The sequence below is a fragment of the Sciurus vulgaris genome, assembly GCF_902686455.1.
Source record: "Sciurus vulgaris genome assembly, contig: HiC_scaffold_150_arrow_ctg1, whole genome shotgun sequence".
NCBI lineage: Eukaryota > Metazoa > Chordata > Mammalia > Rodentia > Sciuridae > Sciurus > Sciurus vulgaris.
The window spans coordinates 15,106-32,928 of record NW_027632903.1 but is presented as its reverse complement, the minus strand read 5'-3'; the positions used below and the strand labels follow the sequence as shown (position 1 = coordinate 32,928).

General features: G+C 34.4%; 1 pseudogene across 1 annotated transcript; it reads left to right on the top strand.

Annotated features, from left to right (window-relative positions):
- Positions 1–16: 16 nt before the first annotated feature.
- On the top strand, positions 17–17,100 carry LOC306652225 (CCR4-NOT transcription complex subunit 4-like; annotated as a pseudogene). The gene is made up of 3 exons: positions 17–130; positions 15,344–15,659; positions 15,757–17,100. The product of its transcript is annotated as a CCR4-NOT transcription complex subunit 4-like (transcript).
- Positions 17,101–17,823: the final 723 nt, after the last annotated feature.

Genomic DNA, 17,823 nt, shown 5'->3' with positions numbered 1-17,823 from the left:
GTTCCTCACTATCTGAATGGCCACTGGCTTCAGGGATGCCAGGAATTCCATGACATTCTTCTGCAAGGAGAGGTTTGTCCCTGATCAGTCCAACAAGAAAAGTGGGCCCAATAAAGAGAGGAGGGGCAAAGTACTGAATCAGAAAAGATAATAGGGCAGTTATGGTTCTGCTTTCAGTTATACTTATCTTTCCTCCATTGTAAAATAGAAGAATTGGAAAATAGAGATCAGAGAAGAAATGTGCAACAACTATAGAATAGCAACATCATCACTGCTATTTTAAGGCATCGTTTCTGACCTTTTTTGAGTTTTTTTTTTTTTATACTTGGGGTCAAATCTAGCTTTTCTCACTTCACTCTACAGCATAGATATCTGTCCATGATACTTCACGTTGTAAGGAGACCCCCCATGTTCTTAACCATTCCCGTCTCTGGATGTGTGTATGATGTAAACACATATTTCAAAAAATACATGAACAGGCAGGGTGTGAAATCACGGAAAATGCTAAAAAGTGCAAATCAGAAAACAAAACTGACTCCTAATTCCAAGGTCCAACTCTCCCTTCCTGGCTCCTTCTGCAAAATAAAACCAGTGCAACCAGTTTTAATCTGGGCACTGGGTACTCAGAGGCCCCCGCCCTGAGTAGCCTGTGATACCAGCCACCAGATGAAACTAAAAAGCATTCCAAACAGATGAAGAAGTCCAGCAAAGTATGGTTTTCACACTGCTGCCGCCAATTTCCTGATTATCAGATTCTCTCCAGAAGCCCAGCCTTGTTCTCAGTGCCTGGTGGGACAGCCAGCACCTGCACCACATGTGGTCAGGTGTCTCTGGGGATGAATCCACCTGCTGTTCCACACCTGGTTTTTTCCACTTGCCACAGCACCCTGGGTTCTTCCCTGTCACTGTGTTTTTCATATGACACCTCATGTTCCCCTGTTTTAATGTGCCCTGTGAGTTAACCCAGGCACTGGTGACATTTTGGGCTTGATGATTCTTTGTTGTGGGGGCTGTCCTGTGTGCAGCAGGGCATCTGGCAGCACACTGGGTCTCTGCCCACTAGATGCCAGCAGTAGCCCCTTCAGAGGTGACAACCAAGAGTTCCTCTGGACATCGCCAGGTGTCCCATGGAAGTGGATCATTCCCTTCTGAGAATCACGGATACACGCCTCTGTTAGAAATGGAGCTTTGCTTTCCTGTTCTTACTGATTGACAATCTGTTATATATAATTCACTTCTGGGAATATTTGGATAGATTCTAGTTTTTTTATTATAATTATAAATGAAATTGCTGTGAATATTCCTGTACAAAGTGTTGCATACACATAAGCTCTGATTTTTTTTTCTTATAAGGAAAATATCTCAGCTAAAAGATATAATAGACTTCTTTGTAATATGTAAGAAAACTGCCAACATTTCCAAAATAGTTGTATCCCTTCCCATTCACACTAGTAGTATTTGAGTGCTCTAGCTTCTCCATGACCTAGACAAGTGATGACATTATAGTTTTAATTTGTATATTTGCACAGAATAATAGAGTACATTTTTTGTATCTGTGATTCATATATTTTCTTTGTAAATTGTTCATGTTATTGTCATTTAAAATTTTTCATTATTATGATCATTATTTTTGAGTTATTATCTAATATAAACTTATTATGTAAATATGTGTGTGTTTGTTTAGTCATATTTCCACTGCTATGATCAAAAGACCTGAGAAGAATACATCAAGGAGGAAGAAATGTTTATTTGGCACTCATGGTTTCAGAGGTCTCAGTCCACTAAAGACATACAACATGAGGACTATAGGTAATAAAACTGTACTGTGTTTGTTATTCCTGCTAAATTTACACATTTTAGTTGCTCTTTTCACACAAACACAAAATGTGTGGTAATGGAAGATAATGAGCATATTATTTGCTTCACAATAGTAAATATTTTGTTATTACTTAATTGTGACCTCAGCATAGCTACACATTTCTAAATTTCCATAGAGAACAAAGGAATCAAATTAAATTTCCAGTGTGGAACTCTAATAAACACTACTCCAGGCACACGGCTAAGGTTACAACAGCAATTAAAACTCAGCAGCCATAGCATGTACCCTCAACATGCTACAGTGAAAACAACATTTCAAGTTTGTGGTCTTCTCAAAAGTCATAATCCCAATCTAATTGCAGAAAACCTCCAGTCAAAGGACCATTCTGTGGAATTCCTGACCAGTATTTCTGAAATATTCAGTCTTCAAAAAAAAAAAAAAAAAAAAGAAAGAAAAAATCTGAGGAACTACCAAAGAAAAGAGATACCTAAGGATATACAATAATAAAATATGTTGACATTGTTTGAGATGATTTATCCCCATCAAAATATAATTCCAGCATGTGGTGGAATTGGGAGGTGGAGCCAGGTATTGATCATGGGGATAGAGCTTCATGAAAGGGTTGTTTCTCTTCTAGCACTGAAGTTTTTACCATGGAGTGAGTTGTTTTAAAGTAAGTTTGACTTCCCTGGCTTTTTCTTGATTCCCCTTTCACCATGATATCTTTGAAGCTGAGCAGTTATTGTCACCTGTTCTTAATTGTCAGCCTCCAGAACTGTGAACTGAATAAATCACTTTCTTTATAAATCACTCAATCTCAGATGTCCTGTTATAGCATTAAGAAATAGACTAAGCCATACCAAATGGTATCCTGAATAGGATACTGGAACATCAAAAGAATATTTAATTAAGAACTAAGAAAATCTTAATGAAGTTTCTACTGTGTCAATACTGATTTGTTTGTGGAGCCAAAAGTGTTGTACTAGCATGAATTGTTTAAAATAGAGAACATAGTGTGGGTTATATGGAATTTTTTTCACTATCTTTGCAAAATATCTGTCTAAACTACTCCAAAGTTTAAAAAAAACTTTATTATCTGAAAATAATTCCAAAATCTTAGTGTCCAATATAGCTTAGAGTACCTGATTATCTTCTTGGGGAATTCTTTATAAATGCTTGTCAGTCCTGCTAATATAGCAGTATATCTGGCAGAACTTAATAAGTTAACTAATATTTGTGATTCAAGGGCTCAGCACAATTAATTAATGAGTTTAACAATTTATATTAGGAAAAATGGGTTGCCAAGGAACAGAAAAACCCCTTGGTTTTAAAGCAAAATCTTTCTCTTTAAATATGAGTAAGGGAAACAGGAAATACAGGTACAACTGAAAACTGTATTCCAAACCTGTGCTACATGGCAAAACATGCAGGAGTGTCTCCAAATATGTGTGCATATTGCTTTGTTTCTATGGCATATTTTATATCTAACCTACTGTATTTTATACATTGTGTATTAAAACATTATAAACCTCTATTCTTCTGATCTAAGCAGTTCATTGTTGAAATATTCATCCCACCCAAAGCAATACATAGATGCAATGTAATATGTATAAAAATATCAGTGAAAATTTTCAGATATAGAACAAAAGATCCTAAAATGTTTATGAAACCACTTAAGACCCTGAATGACCAAAACATTCTGAGAAAGAAAAACAAGATGGATGCACTATACTTCCTGATTTAAAAATTACACTATTGATTATAATAGTCTAAAAATTATTATATAGTACTATCACCAACATAAGACACATAGACGAGTAGAACAGAATAAATACCCCAGAATCAAACCAAAACACATAATCCCAACTAATATTCAGCCAGAATACAACAGAAAGAGGGTTGTCTATTCCATCAAAGATATTGGGAAAACCTGGATATCTACATTCAAAAGAAAGAAATTGGACCTATGTCATATTATACACAAAAATCAATTTGAAATGGATAAAAGTCCTCCTAAATGTAAGAGCCCAAACTGTAAAACCCATAGAAAGAAACAGGGCAATAATGCTCCTCAAATTGTCACTAGCAATGAAATTTGGGGGTAACAATGAGATAGCACCCTCTAGATTTACAACTCAGTAGTAGAAAAACAAATACCTGACTTAAAAATGGGATAAGGAGCTGAACAGACATTTGCCAAAAGAAGACATAAACATGTCCAATGGATACATGAAAAGGGGATCTGTATCTCTAATTTTCAGGAAAAAGCAAATAATCACTATGAAATATCACTTTACATTGTTAGCCCAGTCCTGGCAGGAATATTGCTCAATATATGTTAGCTCTCATTATGTGTAACACTTGAAGACCTTTTCAAACCATAATTGTAAAAACTATAAGAAAATTTTAGAGAAATGAGAGGGGTGAGTGAAGCCCATAAAATGCAAAATTTACTAATTTATCAAATACAGCACTTTGAGGGTGAGTTATATATTAAATGGCTCAATGATATTTTTAATAAAATTTAAGATATAAAAATAATAGAGTGAAATAATTTTACAATATTTTTATTAAATGAAAAGAATAACTGGTTCCTCACGAGTCACCTGAATTTTGTCAGACACATAAAATGTATCCCTTTTAAATAAATGTAATGATGCTATAATTAATTTTATCAAAAAGGAAAGAATTTCCAGAGGTAATGACTACTTGCAGTATGATACATTGTAATATTTCATTTTAGCCAAACCATGGGTTGAATTTTACATAATAATCTAAGTTCTTATTTAGGGGCAGTAGTATAAATGTTCATATAAATAGCTCTTCTGTGTCTTTTACATAGATAACACTAAAAATGATTTATGCTGCCTTATATTCTTCCAGTAATTACACAACAAAGTCAGGGTTTGCCTTTTCTGATTACCTGAGCAGCCCACTTTTTATTCAGACAAAAAGGATTAAATAATTTCCCTTTTTCTCCTGATTGAAGAAAAAACATAACTAAATTTCCTTCCGATTATGAAGAATATACATTTTATAGGATTTAAAACATCTGTGTATAGATGTATAGAACTATTTTTTTATCATTCTGATTTAAATTTTTTAGCTTTTTATAAGGCAGGTCACATTTTTGAATGGAGTTACACATCATACATCAATCTGTAATGTATAAAAGAACAGCAAAATTTCCTTTGCCATAAGCTTTATGTTGATATAAAAACAAAAATAAATGTTCATTATTTATGTCTTTGCTGCAAAATCTTCATTATTTACTTAAATCATGTTTTATCAGCTATATTTTCATCATGTAGCTAGAATAAGAAAGTTTAGATTACATTAAAGTGAACCCTGTGTCTGATCCATCAGGCCATTTCTAGCAATAAACATAAAACCTACACAGTTCAGCTTCTATACTTTGTGTAGTTGCAGTTGAAATATAGACACTGCACAAAGACAAAAGGAATCTGGAGAAATTTGAATTATTTTTACCATTGAAATACTAATTTAGATTTTTGTTATTAAAAATAATCACAGCTCACATTTTAATTGGTGGTAGTCCTCATGGTGGATTTTTAAAAACTATTTAATTCCAATTAATTTTCTGATAGGTAGTATGCTGTACAAGATTCAGTGAATTATGTGCACAGTACCAGAATTATGTGCCTTCTTTCTGTGGTGAATCTGTTCAGAGTCAGTGGCATCTGGGAGATATTTCTTTTTTTATTTTTATTTTTATAATGATGCCAGGGTAGCATCAGGGAATGTGTTCAGAATTTTTATAAATAAGTGAAGGAAATAACTTTGAAATCAGAAGCTGTTCAGACACATGCATCTGTTTAAGTGAATAGATGTATACATCTCTTGAGTAAAAAGAGATTCTGAATATAACTCAGGCTCTAAGCATTACAAACAAGACACTACCTATTTTTAAATGTTAAGTAAATTGCCACAGAAGCTGCCCAGCTGGCCAAAGACATTGCTACTTGAGAATTGACTATTACTTGAAGAAACATGGTGATTATGCAATAAAATCACCATCCAGTGTAATGAACTGAACACCTTGGTGTTTAACATTCTGGCCTCAAGACTAAATGATCATTTTCCCCTTTTTGACAAACTTGTACATTTCAGCACAATATAAATAATTTTATGTTTCATTGTATTCTGAAATGATTTGTCTTAAATAAAATATTACTTTTTGTTAGAATTGGACTTATGTGCTTTTTTTTAGCCAAAGTATTATATCTCCAAATGCATTCTTAAAAAAGCCATATGGGATGTATAAATAAAGTAAAATATGGGCAGAAATAGAAATGTCTGAAGAAAAACAAGTTGGTTTCCAAAACTACCACTTATGAGCTTAGAAATTGACTTAACCTCTATGATGGTTATTTCCCAATGCATTGCTTTCAATCCAGGAAGTCATTCAAATTAAAAGTGCAGCAGTGGGCTCATGATCATTAATATTCTTTGTTCTTATCATGTTCCCAATCATCCTAGTGCATCTGGTTTAACAAAATATGTAATGGTGTTATGAAGGCTCAGCTAAACTGGCAGCCAGATGGCTATACCTTGCATTTTTGGGGTGTGGTATTCCACATGAGGCTGTATTTTCTCTGAATCAGCACTCCATAGTCAAAATTTATGATTCCAGGAATTTATAATAGCAAATGATAGAGGTCCCAATTCCTATTACTCCTGGCTATCCACTAGCAAAATATTTGCTTCCCCTCACTTTGTTCTTGTGCTTTGCTGACCTACAAGACCTATTCATAAAAGGAGGACTGCTTTCACCAGAACACAAAGCAGTGATTCTAATGAAATGGAAGTTAAGAGTGCCTTTCAGTGTCTTTAGGTTTCTCATGGCTCTCAATCAAAAGACAAAAGAGGAAGTTACTATGCTGGTAGGGGTGATCAATTATGATACTAAGGATAAAGTGAGTGCTATTCCACAATAGAGGTGAAAAAATGTATGTGTGGAATACAGGAGCCTCTTAGGGTACCTTTTGTTATTACCATGCCTCATGCTTAAAGTCAATGAAACCCTGTAATGACTCAGTCCAGGCAGGATATTAGTGACACAGGTCCACCAGGGACCTATGAATGTACTTGCCAGCCTCCACAATTGTGGGAATTCTCCCTCTCTTTTGCCATCTTACATACATATAGCAAATGAGTTTTGTCAAAGACCAAGGGCAATGCAAAGGAGCAAAAGCAGACCTTTCAACAAATACTGCTGGAACAGCTGAACATCTACGTGTAGAATATATATAATATGAAGGTCTGATATCCAAAACATACAAATCAGTCTTAAAACTCAACAATAAGATGATTTAAAAATGTTCTAATGATCTGGACACATGCATCACCAAAGCTGCACAGATGGCAACTAAGCATATCAGGAGATGTTCAATATCACATGCCATTATGGAAGGACAATTTAAAATGACCATATAGTACATACCTACTAGGATGACAAGAATACAAAACATTGACAACAACAAATCCTGGTGAGGATGTGGATCAAAAGGAATTTACTTCATCACTTGTAAAACTACAAAATGGTATAGTCTGGAGGATTGGCAAGTACATACAAAACGAGTATGCTATCACCATATAACCCAGCAATCATGCTCCTGGATAGTTACCAAAATGAATTGAAAACTTATGTTCACACAACAACCTGGGCAAAGATTAAAAATTATAACAGTGCTATTCATAACTGTCAAAACTTGGAAGCAATCAAGATTTCCCTTAAAAGGTGTATGTACAAACTGTGGTACATTTATAAAAGGGGATATTATACAGAATTAAAAAGATCTTCAGTGGTTTCAGCAAAACAACATAGTAGAAAGGGCCAAGTCTTTGTTCCTCTATGAAAACATTCTTTTTAAACATCCATAAACTGGCTACAGTAACTTCATAGAAGCTATGAAATATACTCAAAGGTCAGTAGCAACCAAATAAACATCAAATTTTAAAAATACCACATTAAATATAATAATAAATGTCATGTCTTTTAAGTGTATTTTTGTTCATCCATTCCCAGGCACTGCACAGTCTTGGACAGGAGACAGCAGTGCAGAGACCAGTTCTTTTGTGCAAATGAGAGGCAGCAGATCATAGTTGGTTTACAACATTTTAACATGTCTAGGAGCTGCCCAAAGCACAGGTTGCTGTCTCATGTCTCACATGAGAGAAGCAAAGGTCACTGCTACTGAAAACTACAGGAGGAGTAAAGACTAGTAGTCACCTGAAGCAAACTTTATACTTGAAAATGTACAATGGAAGTCTGGAGAGAAACTTGGGTAATGTTTTACTCAGTTTTTATTTTGTTGTTTTTTTTTTTTTTTTTGCTTCTCTGACCAAAAGACCTGATTAGAACAATTTTACAGGAGCAATAGTTTATTTGGCTCATGGTTTCAGAGGTCTCAGTCCATAGATGGCCAACTCCATTGCTCTGGGCCTGAGGTGAGGCAGAATATCATGGTGGAAAAGTATGATGTAGGAAAGCAGGTCAGAACACATGCACTGGGTGGTGGGGGAGAGAGCGTGAGCACTCTGTGCTCAACAGAAACAAAAGATAAACCCAAAGGTACATCCCTCAGAAGCCTACCTGCCTAGAGTTACAGCCCAGTTAATCCATATCACTGGATTAATACACCAATTAGGTTAAGATTCTCATAACCCAAAAACGTCACCTCTAAACTTTCTTTAATGGTCTCATATGAGATTTGGGGGTACACCTCATATCTAAATCATAACAGGAAAGGTGTAATGAAATTACAATATTAAAAAGCATTGTGTATTGAGAAAAAAAAGTCACACACTAATTGTACCACGATGTTTGCTTAGAAAATAGAATGCCATTAAACAGGCTGATTCTGAGTTAATGAGTCAAAGCCTATTATAGCACAGATCAAGTCTGCAAAGACAGAGAAATTCCTGTTTTTATCAATAGCCTGATTTTCAGTAACAAAACTCACACACACAAAATCATAAGATATAAATGAAATAGGAAATATGGGTGATTCTAAGGAAGAAAATCTTAGAAATTGTTCCTGGAGAAATGCAATTATCATAATTTTTGAACATAAAAGTTAAAGCAACTATCTTAAATATCTTTTCATAAATGAAAATATTAAAAAGAAAACATTAAAACAAATATAGACAGAATAACATTTAATCAGGAAATCATACAAATAAAATGAGAAAATAAACAAAACATAACAATTATAAAAAACAAATAGAATTTCTGAAAATGAAAAAAAAATTAATGAAGAAGTCACTAACTGCAAGGGTTCAACAGAAATTTTGAGTAGAAAAACAAAAGAACCACCAAACTTGAATAAAAAAAACATTTGCAGTTATCATATCTAAAAATAAAAAGAGATTAAAGAAAACTGAATGAAGACTAAGGAACTTGTAACCCACTGTTAAGTAGGAAAATACACACATGATCAAAGTGCCAGAAGAATAAAAAAGAAAAGTGTCAGAGTAATTATTTGAAGAAAAAAGACTGAAAATATCTCAAATGTGATGAAATTTTTAAAAAAATTTAGTTGTAGATGGACACAATAAATTTATTTATTTATTTATTTTTAGGTGGTGCTGAGGAATGAACCCAGTGCCTTACTCATACAAGGCAAGCGCTATACCACTGAGCTATAGCCCCAGCTCAGTGATGAGATGTTTGAATCCACAAATCCAAGAATCTCAACAAACTGTGGGTAGAAAAACACATACAGAACAACAAAACACATTATAACCCAGTTGTTGAAAGACAAAGATAAAGAGATACCCTTGAAAGCAGCAAGATAAAAGTGATCCTGAAGATAACATTCAAGGATCCTCAGTAAAATTATCCATGTTGTTACAATGACAGAACTTCCTTCTTTGTATTCCTGAATAGTATTCCATTGTTTTTATATATCACATTTTCTTTATCCACTCATTGGTTAGTAGACAGGTGTTTCCACTTCTTGGCTATTTTGAATATGCTGTGATGAACATGGACTATCTCTTTAATTGTGAAAAAAATGGTGTACAGCTTGTTTCTCTGTACATGAAGTAGAGGTGTACCATTTGTGTAATCATACACTTACATAGGGTAATGGCGTTTGATTCATTCTGTTATTTTTTCCTTCCCCTCACCCCTTCCACCCCTCTTTTCCCTCTATGAGGTCCCTCCTTCCTCCATGGACTATCTCTTTGACATACTGATTTAGACATATATCCAGTAGTGGGATTTCTGGATCATGTGGTACTTCTATATTCAATTTTTTTTTTTTTTTAGGAATTTACATGTTTTCATGATGGTGGTTCTAAATTGTGGTTTTTATTTGCAGTTCCATGATGATTCTGATGTTGAACATTATTTCATCTTTTGATTATTTGTACATCTTTTTTTCTTTTGCTTCTGGATCTGGGGATTGAACTTTTGGGCCACATCCCCCACCTTTTGTATTTTATTTAGAGGCAGGGACTCTTAAGTTACTTAAGGCCTTGAGAAGTTGCTGAGGCTGGCTTTGAATTTGCAATCCTTCTGCCTCACTCTCCTGAGCCACTGGGATTACAGGCATGTGACTCTGTGCCCCGCTTATATGTATGCCTTCTTTCAAGAAATGTCTACTTAGATATATGATTCCCTTCCCCCTCTTCTTTTGATTTTTGCTATCGGGTTGTTTGATGTTTTAATATATTAATTCCTTATTAAATGTATAATTTACAATTTTTTTGCTATATTATATGTTATCTTTCACTCTGTTAATCTTCTCTCCTGTGCAGATAACTTTGACGCTTTGAGGAATTTTGTTTAGAGCATTATGGGAAATGAAATAATCCAGGCAAAGGAAGGTACCTATCGTATGATCTCATTCACATGTGGAATATGAAACAGTTGGTCACATAGAAATTTAGAGTAGTTTTTTTTTTTTTTTTTCCCAGTGCTAGAGATCAGATCCAGGGTCATATGCAATTTTATAGAAGATCTTAGCAAAGAATATAGAAAATGTAAGTGGAGTTACCTGGAATGAAGTTTTCCAAATCACTCTACAACTATTTCACAGTCTCACTCAAGAGAATATTTCCAAATTTAAAAAAATGGTATTAGTATGTCTGTTGTGTAGATAAACATTGGTTAAAAGAATGAATTCTAACTATACCAAGAAAGCAATAGACAACTTGCATTAGGACATTTTGACAAAAATGTTAATGTTTAAAATCAAACTTGGCAAAACTTCAATATGCCTCCCAGCCTGAAAGCCCAGCTGGATGACAACCTGGGCTTTTAAGAATGAACTCTAGTTTAAAAAATGAAATTTGTCAGAAATGTGACAAATATGGATGAGATAATGATTTGAAATAATAAAGGAGATACTAGAGTGATCAGAAGGGAATTGTTCATTTTTTGTCATGGAAGAGAGGATGAAAAATTAATCCACCCATCAAATTATGTAACTGACAAGGGGGACAAGTATGCCTGAAGAAGCATATTGGTTTCAAGCGGAATCCAGAAAAAAGAAGGTAAGAGCCTTAGAAGTAAGTGAAGGGCAGAGTATATACAAGAAAAATACCAATGTTCTACAGATAATTTATGAGTGAAAAGGAAGAATGAGTGCACTCCTCGTTTTATACCCAAAAGAATTCAAATCAGCATACTACAGTAGCACAGTCACATCAATGTTTACAGCAGCTCAATTCACAATAGCTAGATTGTGGAAGAAACCTAGATACCCTTTAGTAGGTGAATGAATAAAGAAACTGGTAAATATACATAATGGAATATTGGTCAGTTGTAAAGAAGAATAAAATTATGGTATTTGCAGGTAAATGGATGGAACTGGAGACTATCGAGCTAAGTGAAATAAACCAATCCAAAAAACCAAAGGTTGAAAGTTTTCACTTAAGTGGATGCTGATACATAATGATGGGGGGTTGGGAGGAAGAGAAGAATGAAGCAACTTTGGATTACATAGAGGGAAATTAGAAAAATTAGAAGGGGGAGGTTGTTGGGGTATGAAAGAGTGGAATGAGAGATGTCACTATGCTATGTACACATATGATTACAAGAATTGTATGAATCTACATTATGTACAACCACAGAAATGAAAAGTTGTACTCCATTTGTGAACAATAAATCCAAATGAAGTCTGTAAAAATAAAAAGGAAATATCTAAAAAACCACTATTGTATTAAGTGAAAAAATGCACATAAAAGGTCACAAACCATATAATTCCATTTATGTGAACTATTCAAAACAGAAAAATCCATACAAACAAAATCTATAGAAACTAAAGCTCAATTAGAAGATAGAGAGGTGGTACACTTGAGTAACAAGGACAGGGTATTCATAGTGTTCTAAAATTAGTGGTGGTAACTGCACAAATCTTAATATACTAAAAATTATTTCTTATATTAAAAACAAAAAGTATTTTTATATTCTTACTCTTTTGTTCCCTTTCTTAAAAATTGAACTTATCACTTTGAAGTATATTTGCAATTATCAAGGATCACAACACCTGCCACCTCCATATCTGGACCAAACAGAGGAGACACAAAGTAACATCAGCTTTCAAAAACAACAGCAAACTAAAGGGAGACTAGGGATATAGTTGCAGTATAGCATGCTGAAAACTCTGGGCCTGACTCCTAGCATGGCAAAAAAATAAATAAAAATTAAAAATTAAAAAGGAAGAGGGAAAAATGTTTAGTCTTTTACATAAGACAACCAAATTAATGATAAACATCAGTATGGATAAACAAGTTATATAAAATCCATAAAATCTAGCAATTCTGTTCATGATCCAAAATATAAAAGGGAGAGCTGGGGATATAGCACCACACACACATACACACACAATGGAAATTAAGAAAACAATTTCAAGAACAATGGCATCAAAAAAGAACAAACATTTAAGTATGAAGTTAACTGAAGCAGCAAAAGACTAATACAGTTCTTACTACGAAATGCCACCCAAAAGTGAATATACAAATATATAAATTGAGAGATATTAATGGAAGATGTTGATACTACCCAAACTGATCTACAGATTCAATATAATAACTATCAAAATTTCAATGACTTTTCTTTTTTGCAGAAATAGACAATTTCCTCCTAAATTTCACACAGAATTTCAAAGGATCCTATGGTCAGAACAACCTTGAAGATCAAGAAGAATTTTAGAGAACTCAGGCTTCTTGATTTCAAAATATACAAAGTTATAGTCATTGGAGCAATGTTAAAGTTCACTGGTAGACCAGCTGACTAGCATGAGGAAGGACTCTAGGTTCCCTCCCCAGCAGCACAAAAAAGTAAAACCAAACCAAAGAAAAAAAGCCACAGAAGGCAGTGGAGACATATAAATTAATGGAATGAAATATAAAGTTGAGAAATAATCACTTATACAGTAGTCCTCCTTGCCAAGTTTCACTTTCTGTGGTTCAGTTACCTGAGGTCAAACATGGCACAAGAATATTAAATATCAGTATTAAAATTACAGCAACAATTCACGAGGTTTAAACTGCATGCTCTTGTATGATAATAAAATATCATCTGTGTAAGGACATGAATCCCTGTGTCCATAATTTAAATTTCCTGTCCCCTAGTTACTTAGTAGCCATATCAACCATCCAATCAACTATTCCAGTATCACATCATAGCCTGAAACAAAGACTGTCACTTACCTCACTTCTTCTCATCACAAGTACTGTATTATGACAGGAAGGATTTAAGAGGACATTTTGAGAAAGAGAAAACTACATTCACATAACATTTTTTACAATATATTGTTATTAACTGTTCTGTTTAATCATGTCATTGTTACTGTTTATTATTATCAGTAATCTCTTACTGTGGCTATTTTATAAATTATCATAGAAATTTTGCACAAAATAGGTAAAAACAGTGTATGTACAGTGTTTAGTACTATCCACAGTTCCAGGCATCCACGGGTCTTAGAACATCCTATTCATGGATAAAAGTGACTACTCTATGATCATACTATTTTAACAAAGATACTAAGTATATTCAGTAAGGGAAGGACAATCTTTTTGATAGTCTGGGAAAACTGTATGTGCCTAAATACAATTGGACCCTTCCCTTATACTAAATATAAAACTTAGATCAAAATGGATAAAAGCATAAGAGCTAAAATTCAAAAATTCTCATAAGGAAACAGGGGAATGCTTCATGACAATGCAGTTAGCAATTATTTCTTGAATATGAAAACCAAAGACACAAAATATTGTAATAAAAGTAAAATTCTGTTACAAGAGGTATGTGAATGTGGTTACACCTCTTAAAATATCTTCTTGTACTGTACTTATCTTTCCTGTCATGATATGAGATGACACAATATGTATGTGATGATAAGAAGAGAGGTAAATGATAGCCTTTGTGATGTAATGTTAGGCTATGGGTTAGGGGTTACTTGAACATAAGTACTGTGATACTGCAACACTGGTTTGCTGGTTGGCATGGATGTTAAGTGACTAAAGGACAAAAAAAAATACACTATTCTACATCAAAGTGAAAAGCTTTGTGTCTCAAAGAGCACTATCAAAGAATACGAAGGCAATCCACAGGAGAAAATGTGCATAAAGCATATACCTGATAAATGATTGGTATCCAGAATATATTTTAAAATTTTTATACCTCTACAAAACAACAAATAGAACTCAAATGTGGGTAGAGTACTTTTTTATGAACTTTGTGTCCCCTCAAATTTCAAATCTTCAAGCCCTATTCTCTAATGTGACAATTTATTTGGAAGTGAGATCTTTACAGTTGAAATGAAGATTAAATAGGATCTTCAATTGTCATGATTCAACAGGATTATTGAGTTTTTCAGAGACACCAGAGGCTCACTCTCCAAGAAGAGAGCCCTCACCAAAAACTGAATACTGTCTGAATGTTCATTTTAGACTTTTCAAACTCCAGAACTATGAGAAAATAAAGTGATTGCTTAAGCCACCCAGTCTGCAGTATTTTGTTATGTTAGCCTGGAAAAACTAGCATACACTTGAGCAGACATTGTAACAAAGACATACAAAAGGCCAATATGTACCACAAAAGATGATCAACATCACTACTCACTAGAGTCATGCAAATCAAACAAATGGAACACTACTTCACCTCCATTAGCATTGCTACTATTTAAAATTTTTTTAAAGAATTTTTTGAAATATTGCTCAGGATATAAAGAAAACAGAACCCTTGAACATTGTGGTGTAAATCTAGAATACAGACACTAAGGAAATAACAAGATTTCTCATAGAATTAAAAACAGGGGAAGTCTTATCCTAATGAAAGATGGTGATCCGGCTGGCTGCGGAATTGACCAAAAGCAGAAACTTTCTCAGCCAAAGATGTTGGATCTGCTGAAGCAATCCAGTTTTCCCAGACACTAGTTCAGTGGTCTCTTCTGGGGACATGACAGCAAGTGGAGTTGACTAAGGAAAACCTGAGGGAAGGCAGGTGGGTCTTCAAACTTCTGAAGTTTAGCTCTCAGTCCCTTAAATTAGTATAAACTTTTGTTACTGTTTAATGAACATGAAGAATCTCAAAATCCTGATGCTAAGGGAGACCCTGTGGAATGCAGTCTTTGCGTGGAGCCCTTGAGATGTATGAGATGAACTTTTTCCCTTGCACCTACCTGTGTCTACCAGATTTGTCAATTCTGTTGGCCTAGATGTTGCACTCATGAAAATAGTCTTTGTCCTGCTCACAGAAAGCCACATCCAGAAGATCCAGAAATTTGTAAACCACTCTCACAGGAAGAACTGCAAAGGATAAAAAATGAGAACAAAATAAGAGAAAACAGAAAAACTACCTTCCACTGTGGGTGTTTTTTTTTTTTTTTTTTTTTTTTAAATGTGCCCTGCAAACAAACCTCAACTTTTTTGTAAGTCTGTTCCAGTGCCTAGCTGACCCAGAGGTTTTAAAACAACCATAATAATTTGGGAAGTTTGGTAAAGCACATAAAATTTGTCATCAATAATAGCACATCATATGCAGGCTCACAGGGTCCTAGTGCCAATGCTTATATCTGACCTGTATCTGGTCAGAAAATACTCTAAGAGCTTTACAGTGTGTCAACAATGTGGTGTTAGATGGCAGAACTCTTAAGACATCTCTAGGTACAAAAACTACTGCAGTTACTTCTTACAAAAGATATACATTGTCCAAAACCTGACTGCATATATCCACATGAATTGGGAGGTGAGGCAGGAAAGTTCACAAAAGAGGAAATGCTCATGGGTGAACAACAATAATATGAACAGAAATTATTTCAAGAATTGTATAAGTTAATTCCAATTTTCTTCAATTATTTATGGATTCAGTTGATAAAAATCAGAACCAAGTGACATCACTGCAGAGCCCCATTGATACACCTTCAGATTCTCTCAGTATAGGACATTGTGGTAATTCACAGCAGAATCTAACAGTGATACACCTTCAACACAACCTGGTTTAACAAAACCCAATCCAGGCATCCCCACAAGTTCATGCAATCACAGTACAAGGTCCCCATTTGAAGAGGCAGTAACAGAGTCACAGTCATTATTCTCTTGACAACTTTTGCCATTCCAACCCTATCCCAAGTAGGCTTCCTCCTTTTCCCAGTTCCCCATGGACATCTAGTGATTGGCCTATGGCATCAGAGTCACAGAGTCTCTTAACATCAGAAAAAAAAAAATCCCAGTATCATCCTCTACAGACTGGCAAGCAGCATTTGACTTTGGTTCTAATAAACAACCAGAGGATAACTTGGGGTTTGATCCTTTTGATGTTACTTAGCAGACCTCAGTGAGCAGGAATTGTTTATCCAAGATAAACTTTCTCTTTCACCCACATCTGTTCAGAACTCCTCTTCACATACATCAACTTCCAAAGGTCTAGGCTCTGGATTCCTAAATCTGCTGTATAGACAAACTCTTAACTGTACCTTTCCTGTCATGCCACAAAGGTTTCCTCAATTGAAGCAGCACTAGGCAATTTACAATTCCTTCAGTTTTCCAGGTCAGGTGGCCTACTATTCTTGGATGGCCTTTCCATACAATAGCATCATGCACTTGAAACACACAGTAAATCCCACCTCACATAGCAATTCCCTGGACTTGAATCTCCCACCACAGCACAACACATGCCTGGGAGGTATCCCAATAGCAGGTAGGTTCACTTAAAGCCTTTGAAGATTCTTGGCTAACTCATGCTTCTCTTTGTTGAGGGAGAGGACTGTTGAATAACAGAAGGTAATTATTACTCATGGAAATTTATGTAAAAATCATAATTAAAATATTTTTACTTAGGTGCCTTGTAATATTGTGCATTGTAAGGATGGTGGGGTATTTATACTAAGTCATTGTTTCTAAGCATTTTGCTTAATTGGGTAATTACCAAGCTATAATATGGTATATATGTGTATAGAGAAAAATAAATATATGGACTTCTGAATCTATGATTCTGTAAAATCCAACACCATAGGCAAAACTTTTATTTTATGTTATAAAAGTAAAGTGGTTAAAAAAATGTTTAAAGTGATAATGAGAACATGAGGGATTAAAGTTACTCTAACTTGTAGGGAATTTACTTATTTTGACTGATATGTTTACCAACATGATGCTATAAATAAAGTTTGAGAATATTTGAAATATCTGAATATTAATGTTTTGTAACATGTTAAAGACATGTTTTGTGTGGAAAAGAAATTATTCAAGGAGAGATATTTACCTTTTTAGTCTTGTTTTTAGTTCCAGTGGAAAATATCAGGTATATGTAAGAACACAAGTTTAATACCAGAATATTTATTGTTTTGTTCTTCTACCCTTGAAATTTTCAGAACTTTTGTGTCTAAGATTCTTTGTAACATTTATTAGAGGTGGCGTTTTAAAAGGAAGTCATTTTTCTTATTAGTGTTCTCATTCAATTTGGGCTTTTGTAATGATGTGTAAAAGAGAGTTTGTTCCTCTCCTGATTCTCTCAAGTAGAATAAAATAATTCC